This window comes from Chrysemys picta, chromosome 7 (genome assembly GCF_011386835.1).
Source record: "Chrysemys picta bellii isolate R12L10 chromosome 7, ASM1138683v2, whole genome shotgun sequence".
Taxonomy (NCBI): Eukaryota; Metazoa; Chordata; order Testudines; family Emydidae; genus Chrysemys; species Chrysemys picta.
In genome coordinates, this window is record NC_088797.1 from 32,173,810 (window position 1) to 32,188,650 (window position 14,841).

Consider the following 14,841-nt stretch of genomic DNA (forward strand, 5'->3'; position numbering starts at 1 on the left):
CTGCAGCCCCACTCCCAGCCCCAGGAGGGGGGGGCGTGCACAGAAGTAAGGGGGAGGCATAAGCCTGAAAAGTTTGGGGACCACTGCTGTAGGGTATCCCTGCGTCATCAGTTGTGGCTAAGGCCAGCACTGTTAAAGAGCATGGAGGGGGACAATTCCGCTCTTGCAAACATGCATGCACCTTGCAGTAAACTTCATCAGTTTAAGTGCCTACCAGGGGAACAGAAATTTGAGAATAGAGGGCTCTTCAGTCTAGCAGACAATTAGGATCCTAGTTAAAAACATGCTTTATAGTGGAAGATTCAGGGAACTCAGTCTATTTAGCTTATCTAAGAGAAGGTTAAGGGGTCTATAAGTATCTACCTGGGGAAGAAGAGCTCTGTGTAAGCTTGAAAGCTTGTATCTCTCACCAACAGAAGTTGGTCCAATAAAAGATATTACCTCCCCCACCTTGTCTCTCTACATGGGGAAGAGAAATTTGATAATGGAGGGCTCATTGAACTAGCAAAGGTCTAACAAGAACCAATGAATTCAGACAAGAAATAAAGTGCCTGTTTTTAACAGTGAGGGGAATTAACCATTGGAACAATTTACCAAAGGCTGTGGTGGATTTTCCATTGATGGCAATTTTAAAATCAAGATTGGACAGTTTTCTAAAACATCTGTTCTAGTTCAAACAGGAATTATTATTCAGGGAAGTCCTATGGCCTGTGTTATACAGCCGGTCAGATTAGATGATCACAGTGGTCCCTTCTGGCCTCATAATCTATGAATATAAGAGTGGGGACTCCACTGCCTCCTGCTGAAGGATGAATGGACTTGGTGGAAGTAGCATGGATGGTGGGTGGGACAATGCAGATCCTGGACACTGCTGAGTGGAATTTGGCCCTGGGAACTCATGTGAAAACAATTAATACACTAGACCAAATCTTTCCTAAAAGGGCTCTATGCCAGCTCTAGGAGTGGGATCTGGTGGGTTAGAGCAGGAGGAAAGTGGGAGTCAAAGACTTGTGGGTTCTATTCCCAGCTCTGGGAAGAGAGTGGGATCTAGTGGTTACAACAGTCAGTACTAGGGGCCAGGACTCTTGAATTCTATTCCCAGCTCAGGGAGGGCTGTGTTGCCGCTGGAAGCCAAGGTGCCAGCACTCTTATCAAGATATAACAAGCAAATGTATTACGAGTGTCTCAATTTGCTGTTCCTTGCCTTTTCCCCCTAGATTAAATCCTGGGCTGGGATGAAGAACGTCAGGCAAACTGCACTGCAGCGGAAGTATGGGACCTGGCTGTGATGCCAGAAGGGGAATTCCTCCGAGACGATCATGAACCCAGCCTTTGGGGTCTGGGTGAGGATACAGCTGGCAGGTGCTGGAACACCATGCCACCGTTTATTATTGTAATCTTGAACTCATTGTCAGATAGTGACTTTCCTTGAAACCTTGATGAATGTGGATGTATCAAAAGGAAAACAAATGGACAAAGCTGGCTCATGTAGTGCTCTGGGGTTGAGATAAACTGATTTAAAACCTGGTTTAAAATCTAAGCCACAGGGCCCTTGAAACCAGTGATTCATGGTTGTGACATGACCTCTTGGGATTTTCAGCTCTTTCCAGTCTTTATGCTTTGACTAAGAGGACACTTGACCTTCCACCCATTCAGCCACAGAGACAAGTGCAGTCTAGCCATCCTACTGCTTAGACCAGGAAAATGGGAGTCAGGACTCCTGGCTCTTCATGAGTGTGTCTAGTGGTTAGAGTCAGAGACTGGGCTGGGAGGAGAGAGGGCGTCTAGTGCTTAAAAGCAAGGACCGGGGGAAGACTCTGGCATTCCAGCTCCAGTTCTGGGAGGTCAGTGGTGTCTAGTGATTAGGGCAGAGGAGAATGGTAGACAGGACTCTTGAGTTCTTCTATTTCCCAGCTCAGAGTCAGAGACTGGGAATCAGATCTGGGGGGCAGGGAGGGCTAATGGGGTAGAATAGGGTGGCACTGGGAGCCAGGACTCCTGGATTCTATTTCCAGCTCTGGGAGGGGAGTGGTGTCTAGTGATTAAAGGTGGGGGTGTCTGGGCTCTGGAGTTCCATTCTCAGAGCTTGTGACCTTGGGCAATCATGGGTGGTAAAGCTTCATTGGTTGAGTTTTAGAAAACACTTTGTAATCTGGTGCCAGGGAGATGCAGAGTATCATTACACTGAACTAAGAGAGATGAAAACTGAAGGTGACATGAGGAAAGATGACATCTGGAGTGGGGAAAGACAGCAAGCATAGTTGCACCTCCATTCTTCCCATCAGGGTCTTAAAGTGTCCCATTCAACCATATGGACACAGGATACTATTAATAACTCACTCTGTCCCTGGCCTGCTCACAAGGATTAGTGTAGAGAAATTCTTCCCTGTTGGAGTGGTATAGAGGGGCATGGATGAGCATCTCTCTAACGGGGTTATATAGGCCCCATTACCATAATATCTAGCCATCTCACTATTTTAATTGGGGTTGTCAAGCAATTAAAAAAATTATTTGTGATTAATTGCACTGTTAAACAATAGAATACCATTTATTTAAATATTTTTGGATGCTTTCTACATTTTCAAATATATTGATTTCACTTACAACACAGAATACAACGTGTACAGTGATCACTATTTTTTATTACAAATATTTGCACTGTAAAAAACAAAAGAAATAGTATTTTTCAATTCACCTAATACATGTACTGTAGTGCAATCTCTTTATCATGAAAGTTGAACTTACACATGTAGAATTATATACAAAAAACTGCGTTTAAAATTTTATATTGTTTTATTTTTGGAGCCTACAAGTCCACTCAGTCCTATTTCTTGTTCAGCCAATTGCTCAGACAAACAAATTTGTTTACATTTGCAGGAGATAATGCTGCCCGCATCTTGTTCAAAATGTCACCTGAAAGTGAGAACAGGTGTTGTCATAGCACTGTTGTAGCTTGTGTCGCAAGATATTTATGTGCCAGATGTGCTAAACAGTCACATGTCCCTTCATGCTTCAACCCCCATTCCAGAGGACATGTGTCCATGCTCATGACAGGTTCTGCTCAATAACAATCCAAAGCAGAGTGGGCCGACGCATGTTCATTTTCATCATGAGTCAGATGCCACCAGCATAAGGTTGATTTTCTTTTTTGGCAGTTCAGGTTCTATAGTTTTTGCATCAGAGCATTGCTCTTTTAAGAGTTCTGAAAGCATGCTCCACCCTCGTCCCTCTCAGATTTTGGAAGGCACTTCAGATTCTTAAACCTTAGGTCGAGTGCTGTAGCTATCTTTAGAAATCTCAATTTGGTACCTTCTTTGCGCTCTTTGGAATCTGCAGCGAAAGTGTTCTTAAAATGAACAACATGTGCTGAGTCATCATCCGAGACTACTATAACATGAAATATACGGCAGAATGCAGGTAAAATAGAGGAAACGTACAATTCTCCCCCAAGGAGTTGCGTTAATTAAATTTGTGATTCATTATTTTTTTAATGAGCTTCATCAGCATAGAAGCACATCCTCTGGAATGGTGGTCAAATCATGAAGGGGCATACAAATGTTTAGCATATCTGGCACGTAAATACCTTACAATGCTGGTTGATTGGCTGAATGAGAAGTAGGACTGAGTGGACTTGTAGCCTCTAAAGCTTTGCGTTGTTTTGTTTTTGAGTGCAGCTATGTAACAAAAAAAAATCTATATTTGTAAGTTGCACTTTCACAATAAAGAGATTGCACTACAGTACTTGTATGAGGTGAATTGAAAAATACTATTTCTTCTGTTTATCTTTTTACAGTGCAAATATTTGTAATAAAAAATAATAATGTAAAGTGAGCAGTGTACACTTTGTATTCTGTGTTCTATTTGAAATCAATATATTTGAAAATGTAGAAAAATATCCAAAAATATTTAATAAATTTCAATTGGTATTCTATCATTTAACAATGCGATTAAAACTGCAATTAATCACAATTAATTTTTTGAATCAAGATTAATTTTGAGTTAACTGTGATTAATTGATAGCCCTAATTTTAATACATTTCTCTTTACCCTGTGTAGTAGGAAAGCATTTTTCCATTTTACAAAGGGGGAACTGAGGCAGTGAGAGAATACGGACCAGTCTCAAAAGATATTTAGCCACTGAAATCAATGCAAGCTAAGCACCTAAATACCTTTGAGGATCTAGGCCAGAGTGACTTGCTCTCAGTCATGCAACAAAGTGGAGAACTGAACTTGGGTCTCCCAAGTCCCAGGCTACCATGCAAAGTCCTGAGCTAGCCATCTGCTGCAGAGGCCATTATTCCTTGCTCCATCCTGTACACACATAGCTTTTGCCACAAAGTCTTCAAGCAGCAGTATAGCTCCAACAGTTTTATGCCTCACATGGATGGATATATTTGAGCTACCCAGCCTGTCCCTCCCCCAGAGATCCTCTGATCCATTCTCCCCTGGGGGAAGAGACAAGCAAGGAGGACTCAGATGCTCCCCGGGTAGGAAGAATGAATTATTCTGTACCATGATCATAAGCACTCTCCACATTCCGAACTCGCATCAACACTCCTGGGAGCAACATGCCGGCAGGCCGCGGAGAAAAGATATATCAATCTAAGTGCTATTTCCTGAAGATGTCCCAGCAGCGGAGAAAAGATATCCCAGTGGGAAGTCAGGGGCAGTCCTCCAATCCACTTCCTCTTTGTGCCATGATTCCAACCTTTCTTTAGCCTGTGACTCTTGAATGTTTAATATGAATAAATCATTGACCAAAACATGTTTATGAGAGTTACAAACCCCAAGCATGCAAAAATCACAAGTCAAGCTCCAAAATCACAAGATTTAAAAAAAAAAAATCTCATGATTTTAAGCCAAATAGTAAACTTGGGGGGAGCGAGGAGGGAAAGATTCATATTTTCCTTCTGGTTTCTGAGCCTTTAGAGGTCACATTTTCAAGCTTTTCACTAGAAACTTTTTTAAAATATATGTAAACAGAGTCTCACGTAATCATAACTTCAGGGGCTGTGAGCTGAAAGAAAACTCCATTGAGCATGAGAATTGGCAAAGCTGCAAAACCCTGATCACACAGGACTGTACATACTGACATTTCCTCATGCAGGGTCCAGTTGGGCTGGTGTTTATGTCAATGTTCTTCATATTTATTTGGTTGAAAAAATAAAAAGGAAAACAAAGTTGCTTTACAATAGTGGTTTTTGTTTTAAGATATGGTTGCACCAAGAGGCCCTGACTGTAATCAAGGCCCCATTGTGCTAGAGCAGGGCATCCTCTCCTGCAATCCTCCCCTGCTCTACACTATTATAGCATTAAGAAAATCTTAGGTCTTTAATCATCTTTTGTTGCTTTTCTCGGAATTCCCTGTAACGTATCGCCACGGCTCCAGTAGATGACTGAAACTCATCCCAATACAGCACGCTGCCATCATTTGATTTGTGCCCTAATTTAAAGTAGTGAATGGTTATTTAAAATCATGAGGGTTATATTCTGATCTCACCCGGAGCTGGGTAAAAGCAGGCTAATTCCCTTGAGTTAAATGGAACCTCGCTCCAGATTTACACCTGCATTCATAGGAGAAGAATCTGATCATCTGACTCCAGCCAGTTGTATATAACATTATTATAGGGAAAACATCATTAAAAAAAGAGGCAGCATGTTTCCCTGTCGAGAAAGAATGGGCTGGTGGCACTACATTAGGTCTGAAATTGAATGGGGAAGGAAACTGTTTTCCTGGTTCATGAACATTTAAAAAATGTTTCCCGTTCTGTACTGGGACAAAACCAAGGCATTTTTGTAAAAACCAGCCCAAGAGAGCAAGAGCAGAAGACAGACACCCCCCATTCCAGAACAGTCAATAGCTCAGTAGTGAGCAGGGATAAGGGGGACCCAGCTTCAGGTCCCTGCTCTGCCTCACTTAGACAGGGCTATTGATTATTCTGAGTTCGGTCACATTTTCACCCTGGACTGGAGAAACCTCTTTCAATGAAAGTTTAGTTGAAGCAGATACATTCCCGCAAAAGGTTTCTGTTTTGGCTGTTTAGCATTTTCTGACAAATGCTGTTTCAATGCAAAATACCCAACTAGCTCATCTCAAGAAACTTGGGTTTAATTCCTAGCTCTGCTACAGACTCCATGTGTGACTAATCTCTCTGCACATGTAAAATGGGGGAAATAATCCCCTCCTTCTCCCACTTTGTATCTGTCTTTTCTATTTAGGCCCCAACCTTGCAAAGACTTATGTACATTAACTTTACACACTGCAAGTAAATCCCATGGATTTGGAATGCTGACAGTGCATAAAGTTAAGCATTTGCAACAGTCTTGCCTGGATCAGGCCCTGGATTGTAAGCTCCTTAAGGCAGGGATTGTCTTTCACCATGCGTCAATGGCACCCTGCTCAATGGTGCCCCCAAGCTGAGTTAGGCCCTCTAGGTGATGGAAGGTTAACATTATTAGAGTAGAGCCTACAGGTCCCCAAACTAGATCAGCACCCATTGTCTTAGGCACTGTATAGATACAGTAAGAGACAGTCCTACCCCCAAGAGTTTACAGTCTATATAGAGCAGTGGTCACCAACCTGTCGATCCTGGAGACTCTCCCAGTCTATCGCGATTTCTGGCTGTAGCAGGGCTGCCACTAAGGTAGGCTCCCTGCGTGCCCCAGCTCAACGCCACTCCCGGAAGCAGCCAGCACACTCTCGCAGTCCTGGGAGATGAGGGGGAGCAGGGGTCTCTGCATGCTGCTCCTGCCTGCCAGCACCACCCTCGCAGCTCCCATTGGTCGGGAATGGGGAACTGTGGCCAATGGTAGCTGCGGGAGCAGTGCCTGCAAAGAGGGGCAGTGTGCGGAGCCATGTACCCCCCCCAGGGGCCCCTTCTGGGAGCAGCATGGGGCTGGGGGAGGCAGTGAGCCTGCCTTAGCCCTGTCTGAGGTGTAGCCCAGCAGGAGCCCTCTCCCAGAGCCAGCAACCCTTACCCCCTCCTGCACCCTCTGCCCCAGCCATGACCCCTCTCCCAGAGCCAGCACTCCATATCCCCTCCTGCCCCCCAACACTCTTCCCCAGCCAGAGCCTCCTCCTGCATCCAAACTCCCTCCCAGAGCTTGCATACCCTCCTGCACCCTAACCCCTGCCCCAGGCTCAGCCCAGAGCCCCCTCCCATACTCCAAACCTCTCAGCCCCAGGCTCAGCCCAGAGCCAGAACCCCCTCCCGAACCCCAACCCCCTGCCCCAGCCTGGTGAAAGTGAGTGAGGGTGGTGTAGAGCGAGCGATGGGGAGGGTGGAGTGAGCAGGGCACGGTAGATCCTGGGGTTCACTTAAATTCAAAAAGTGATCTTTGTACGTAAAAAGGTTGGAGACCACTGATATAGACAAAGGGTGGGAAGGGAAACAGAAGCACAGAGGGGAAGGAAGTTGCCCAAGACCACACGCAGCAGAGCTGAGTATAGAACCCACGTATCCCAAGTCCCAGTACAGTGCCACTGGGCCATGCTGCCATCCAGATCACAACGGCCAGACAAAATATTTTTAGTGGAAGGTGTTAGGACTACAAAGTGCTGCAGTGCTTGGTTTGGTTTGGTTTGAATTGAATCTGGTGCTAAAAGCATTTCAGCACAAGGAAAGAACAAAGGAGGTGAAGGGGGAGAATGAGTTAATAAAATCCACTTCCCCCACCCTGCACACTGAAGTCACAGCTGCTTCTATCCCCATTAGACTGAATACTTGACCCTGTCTTACCTGCAGCTATTGCTTTTTGCCATTAAGATACAAGGATGTAAAACTCTGGCGACAGCTAGCATTGCAGGGAAAGGTCATGCTGTATTAAAACACACACACACACACACACACACACACACACACACACCCTTCCCCAACAGTGACATGATCCTATTTTTAACAACTGGAAGAAATAATTATATACATAGACAAGCATCCTCTAATAGTTCTAGGAAGTTGAACGTTTAGCAATGAGAGCAGGATAGAGCAGTCAGTACTAGGAAGTTCAATGTTCTCAGATCCGTAACACACACTTGGGGAGACAGGAAACTGGAGTTCTATTCCTGGTTCTGGGAATGGGGTCTAGTGGTTAGAGCAGAAGGGCTGAGAGCCAGGACTCTGCGGTTCTATGCCTAGCTCTGGGAAAGGAGTGGGGGGTCTAGTGGTTAGGCATGGGGTACGGGGTGCACATGCGCTATCTCTGCAGTAAACACCCAAAGGACTTCCATCAATAAGGTTGCACAAGCACCAATGATAAAAATGTCTTTCCCCTGATAACGCCTTCCTGGGCATCTGAGGCACATCACAGGCAGAATCACAGCATATTGTACCCAGTGGTTCAGAGCCACCTTAAAGCCTTTCACTGTCCCTTAGTGTCCATATGATATTGTGCTGTAACCAGAGCTTCATGAAGTACAATAGGCACATGTTTAAGGATCTGCCAGCCTAATGACGATTCATCCCAATGATGCATCCGATTTAGTGATATCAGTGTCTTCTGGGTGTGTTTGATGGATGCGCTGATGTCCCCATATCTCGTGTGGGACCAATGGATTATAAAATAGCACTAGAGAGCTGAAAGTAGGAAGCTTGCACAGCTTGTACATGTGTCATAAACATACACATAAGGGTAGCATAAAATCTCTCCTGGGCAGCTGTACTGAATCTTTACCTGTAAGGGGTTAAGAAGCTCAAATAACCTGGTTGGCACCTGATCAAAAGGACCAATAAGGAAAGAAGATACTTTCAAATCGGGGAAGAGGGGGAGGTTTTGTTTGTGCTCTTTTTGTTTGTTCCCTCTCTGGACCGAGAGAGAGACCACGCAGGAACAGCATCTCCTGAAAAACATACTTGAAATGATTCATCTAAGATTACAAAAATTGTAAGTAAGGCAAGGAAATGCATTAGATTATCTTTTGTTTTAGCTTGTGAATTTTCCCTATGCTAAGAGGTAGTTTTAGTCCTGTTTTTGTAACTGTGAAGCTGAGTCCAGAGGGGAGTCCTCTGTGTTTTAAATCTTTTTATTACCCTGTAAAGTTATCTTCCATCCTGATTTTGCAGATGTGATTCTTTTACTTTTCTCTTTATTATAAAGTTCTTCTTTTAAGAACCTGATTTAGTGTCCTAAAGATAAAGGGTCTGGTCTGTACTTACATTAAAGGCAATTGGTTGGTATATTATTCTCAAGCCTCCCCAAGAAAGGGGGTGAAGGGGCTTGGTGGGGATATTTTGGGGAAATAGGGATTCCAAGTGACTCGTCCCTGAATTTTTATTTAAATCACTTGGTGGTGGCAGCAATACCATCCAAGGACAAGGAAAGGAATTTGTGCCCTGAGGGTTTTTAACCTAAGCTGGTAGAATATAAGCTTAGGGGGTCTTTCACGCAGGTCCCCACATCTGTACCCCAGAGTTCAGAGTGGGGAGGGAACCCTGACATGGTGGCAGCGTGGTGGGATCATTTTGAACCAGAAGCACAGACCTCAGGATTTTAAAAGGACACTTTTTTTTTTTTAAGCTAAGAACAGCTGGAGTTTTTTTCTCTTTGCCTGAGGGCAGAGTAGTTAAGCTATAGCAAGGGAATTCACAAGTTTTTTTTTTTTTTTCCCCTTTTTCCCTAGCTCTCGGGCTAGGCTAGGCTAAGGGCAGGAAGGTTAGCAAAGATGACGAAAAGTGAGGTCCAGAAGAAACTGGAATTAGCCAGATTGGAAGCTAAAGAGAAACAGAAAGAACATGAAAGACGACTGGACTTAAAGTGGTTGGAATTGGAGGTGGAGGAGAGAAAAAGAGGAGAAACGCTTGGAGGCAGAGGCGAAACACTTGGAGACGGAGTTAGAGCTGAAATGCTTAGAGCTGGAAAGGGCTAAGCTGGGTCTATCAGATACCCTAACAGTCCTTCTCCAGGTACTGCTCCCCATTCCAAGAAATTCCCCACCTACAAGGTAGGCCATGATACAGAGGCCTTCTTAGAAAATTTTGAAAGGGCCTCCCTTGGGTACAGCATCTCTACAGACCAGTATATGGTGGAGCTGAGGCTGCAGTTCAGTGGACCCTTAGCAGAGGTGGTAGCTGAAATGCCTAAAGAGCACATGAACAACTACGAACTTTTTTTTTTTTTTTTTTAAAAAGGCCAGAATTAGAATGGGGCTAACAACCGAGCATGCCCGTTGGCAGTTCAGAGCCCTAAGGTGGAAACCAGACGTGGCATTTTCCTGACACGCCTACCACACTGTAAAAAATTGGGATGCCTGGATATCAGGAGCAGGTGTTAAATCTCTGGAAGATCCGTCTCTCCTAATACAAATGGAGCAGTTCTTCGAGGGTGTTCCTGAGGAAATAGAAAGGTACATCCTGATGGGAAACCCAAAACTGTAATCGAAGCGGGGAAGATCAGAACCAAATGGGTGGAGATGGCAGGGAAAAAAAAAAAAAGCTAGTAGCAGTTGGAGCGGATATCAGAACGGGCAACCTGAGACAACACCCTACCACCGGGGGCAGCCCAAGGCCCCACCTACACTCCAAGGAAAACCCCAAACACCTTATCGTCCCACCACACCAGTCTCCAGCAACCCACCTTGCCCCAGTGACCAGTCAGCTGGGTGATGTTTTAAATGTAACAAGCTGGGGCATGTGACGGCCAACTGCCCCAAGAACCCCAACAGATTACAGTTCATTACACCGGAATCACACCAAAGGTCTTCAGGCCCAGATGTTTCCCAGATACCCTCAGAGCAAAGGAAAACTGTGAGTGTGGCGGAAAGAAGGGGTTATCACGTGGATGGACACTGGAGCACAGTGGACCCCAAATTCATCAACCCAGAGGCCCAAGTGACAATTCAACCCTTCAAGCCAAACTCTTTAAACTTGCCTACAGCCAAGTTGCCTGTCCAGTACGAGGGCCGGTCAGGAATGTGGACTTTTGCAGTCTATGATGATTATCCCATTCCCATGCTGCTGGGGAAAGACTTGGCCAACCATGTGAAGCTAGCCAAGAGGGTGGGAATGGTCACCCACAGCCAGGCTAAGCAAGCCTTCACACCTATCCCTGTTCCTGAGCCTTCTACCAGAGCCCCATCGATGTTACCAGACACCCAGACTGAGATGGTGGAACTGGACCCCATGCCAACATCTGCGACAGCAGTAGTGGATCCAGTCCCAGAGACCCAACCAGAACCAGTCCCAGAACCAGAACTGGCAGAGCAACCAGCACCAGAACCATTGCCAGCACTGAATCCAGCACTTGCAACCCCGTCTGCAACTCCAACGCCAGAGGGCACCAACGAGCCTGCACTGGCAGCTGCAGCTAAACTTACACAAGCAGCTCAGCCGGAGCCTGAAATCCAACACAGTGCACCAGCGGAGAGCGGTTCACAGTCAATGAAAACAACCCCATCACTTACACCACTTCCAGAGGGACCAAGCCCAAGTCCACAATCCAGTGAAGAACTGATGTCTCCAGCATCAAGGGAACAGTTCCAGGCCGAGCAGGAAGCAGATGAAAGCCTCCAGGGAGCTTGAACGGTGGCATGGAGCAACCCACCACCTCTCAGCTCTTCTAATCGATCCCGGTTAGTTGTAGAAAGAGGACTTTTATACAAGGAAACTCTTCCTGGTAGCACCAGGAAGACTGGCATCCTCAAAGATAGTTGGTAGTTCCAACTAAGTACCGGGTAAAGCTCTTAAGCTTAGCCCACGATCATGCTAGTGGCCATGCTGGGGTGAACAGGACCAAAGACCATTTGGGAAGGTCATTCCACTGGGAGGGACTGGGTAAGGACGTTTCTACTTATGTCCGGTCTTGTGAGGTGTGTCAAAGAGTAGGAAAACTCCAAGACCAGGTCAAAGCCCCTCTCCAGCCACTCCCCATAATTGAGGTTCCATTTCATCTAGCAGCTGTGGATATTCTGGGTCCTTTCCCCGAAAAAGACACCCAGAGGAAAGCAGTCCCCATACTGACTTTCATGGATTTTGCCACCCAATAGCCGGAAGCAGTAGCTCTAAGCAACGCTAGGGCTAAAAGAATGTGCTAGGCATTAACAGACATTTTTGCCAGGGTAGGCTGGCCCTCCGACATCCTTACAGATTTGGGAACTAATTTCCTGGCAGGGACCATGAAAAGCCTTTGGGAAGCTCATGGGGTGAACCACTTTGTTGCCACCCCTTACCATTAAACAAACAGCCTGGTGGAGACTTTGGGGGCCACGATACGTAAATTCGTAAATGAGCACTCCAATGATTGGGACCTAGTGTTGCAGCAGTTGCTCTTTGCCTACAGGGCTGTACCACATCCAAGTTTGGGGTTTTCACTGTTTGAACTTGTGTATGGCCATGAGGTTAAGGGGCCATTACAGTTGGTGAAGCAGCAATCGGAGGGGTTTATGCCTTCTCCAGGAACTAACATTCTGGACTTTGTAAACAACCTACAAAATGCCCTCGGGGACTCTTTAGCCCTTGCTAGAGAAAACCTAAAAGATGCGCAGGAAGAGCAAAAGGCCTGGTATAATAAACATGCCAGACAGCGTTCCTTCAAAGTAGGGGACCAGGTCATGGTCTTGAAGGTGCTCCAGGCCCATAAGATGGAAGCGTCGTGGGAAGGGCCATTTACGGTCCAAGAGTGCCTGGGAGCTGTTAACTACTTCATAGGGTGCCCCACCTCAACCCTAAAGTATACCATGTTAATTCTTTAAAGCCCATTTATTCCAGAGAATTAAAGGTTTGTCAGTTTACAGCCCAGGTAGGAGATGACGCTGAGTGGGCCTGAAGGTGTTTACTATGAAGGAAAAAGTGCTGGTGGCATGGAAGAGGTGAACCTCTCCATGACCCTTGGACGTATGCAGCGACAGCAGATCAAGGAGCTGGGCACTAGCTTCACACCAATGTTCTCAGCCACTCCAAGACAGGACCGAATGGGTATACCAGTCCATTGACACAGGTACTGCTCGCCCAATTAGAGCCCAACCTTACTGGGTGGCTCCTCAAGCCAAAACTGCTATAGAAAGGGAGATCCAGGACATGCTACAGATGGGTCTAATCCGCCCCTCTGAAAGTGCATGGGCATCTCCAGTGGTTCTAGTTCCCAAACCAGATGGGGACATTCACTTTTGTGTGGACTACTGTAAGCTAAATGTTGTAACTCACCCAGACAACTATCCAATGCCACGCACAGATGAGCTATTTGAAAAACTGGGATGTGCCCATTTCACCTCTACCTTAGACTTAACCAAGGGGTATGGCTAAGTACCACTAGATGAATCCGCCAAGGAAAGGTCAGCCTTCATCACCCATAAGGGGCTGTATGAATTTAATGTGCTCCCTTTTGGACTGCAAAATGCACCCGCCACCTTCCAGAAACTTGTAGATAGTCTCTTAGCGAGATTGGGAGAATCTGCAGTCACCTACCTTGACGATGTGGCCATATTTTCTGATTCATGGGCAGAACACCTGGAGCATCTATGAAAAGTCTTCGAGCCCATAAGGGAGGCAGGACTAACTGTTAAGGCTAAAAAGTGTCAAATAGGCCTAAACAGAGTGACATGCCCTGGACACCAGGTGGGTCAAGGAACTATCAACTCCCTACAAGCCAAAGTGAATGCTATCCAAAAGTGGCCTGTCCCAAAGTCAAACAAACAAGTCCAATCCTTCTTAGGCTTGGCCAGATATTACAGGTGATTTGTACCGCACTACAGCCAAATTGCTGCCCCACCGACAGACCTGACCAAAAAGAAACAGCCAAATACAGTTCAGTGGACTGAAGAGTGTCAGAAGGCCTTTAACCAGCTTAAAGCGAAACTCATGTCTGACCCTGTGCTAAGGGCCCCAGACTTTGACAAACCTTTCTTAGTAACCACAGATGCATCTGAGCACAGTGTGGGAGCAGTTTTAATGTAGGAAGGACTGGATCAAGAATTCCATCCTGTCGTGTTTCTCAGCAAAAAACTGTCAGAGAGGGAAGGCCACTGATCAATCACCGAAAAGGAATGTTACGCCATTGTATACGCTCTGGAAAACCTACGCCCATATGTTTGGGGACGGCGTTTCCATCAGCAAACCAACCATGCTGCACTGAAGTGGCTTCATACTGTCAAGGAAAATAACAAAAAACTTCTTTGATGGAGTTTAGCTCTCCAAGATTTTGAAATACAACACATTTCAAGGGTTTCTAACAAAGTGGCTGATGCACTCTCCTGTGAAAGTTTCCCAGAATCAACTGGTTAAAATCGTCCTTAACATGTGGAAAATATTGTTAGTTTTATATAATCAGTAGTACGTCTAGAGGTGCATGTGTCTTATTAACTCTTGTTTTCTCCTAGAGCTCCAGGAAAAAAAATCACAGCCAGTGTGGAACAGGCTGTCCAGCACCATCTGTGATTTAGGGGGGCATGTCATAAACATATAGATAAGGGTAGCATAAAATCCCTCCTGGGCAGCTGTATTGAATCTTTACCTGTAAGGGGTTAAGGTGAAAACCTGGTTGGCACTTACCAAAAGGACCAAAGATACATTCAAATGGGGGGTGGGGGGGAGGTTTTGTTTGTGCTCTTTTTGATTGTTCCCTCTCCAGACCAAGAGAGAGACCACGCAGGAACAACATCTCCTGAAAACATACCTGATATGATTAATCTAAGATTACAAAAATTGTAAGTAAGGCAAGGAAATGCATTAGATTATCTTATTTTAGCATGTGAATTTTCCCTATGCTAAGAGGTAGTTTTAGTCCTGTTTTTGTAACTGTGAAGCTGAGTCCAGAGGGGAGTCCTCTGTGTTTTAAATCTTTTTATTACCCTGTAAAGTTATCTTCCATCCTGATTTTGCAGGTGTGATTCTTTTACTTTTCTCTTTATTATAA

General features: G+C 45.4%; 2 protein-coding genes across 5 annotated transcripts in view; one reads left to right on the forward strand and one right to left on the reverse strand.

Annotated features, from left to right (window-relative positions):
- The window catches only part of CHRM1 (cholinergic receptor muscarinic 1), a 46,029-nt gene extending 43,560 nt beyond the window's left edge, over positions 1-2,469 (forward strand). For all 3 annotated transcript variants that reach the window (XM_024100375.3, XM_065553012.1, XM_065553014.1), the window contains exon 4: positions 1,218-2,469. The gene's annotated coding sequence lies outside the window, so the exon portion shown is untranslated. The remainder of the gene's footprint in view (positions 1-1,217) is intronic.
- DPF2 (double PHD fingers 2) overlaps positions 1-14,841 on the reverse strand; it is a 118,508-nt gene that overhangs the window by 62,214 nt on the left and 41,453 nt on the right. The window lies entirely within an intron of this gene.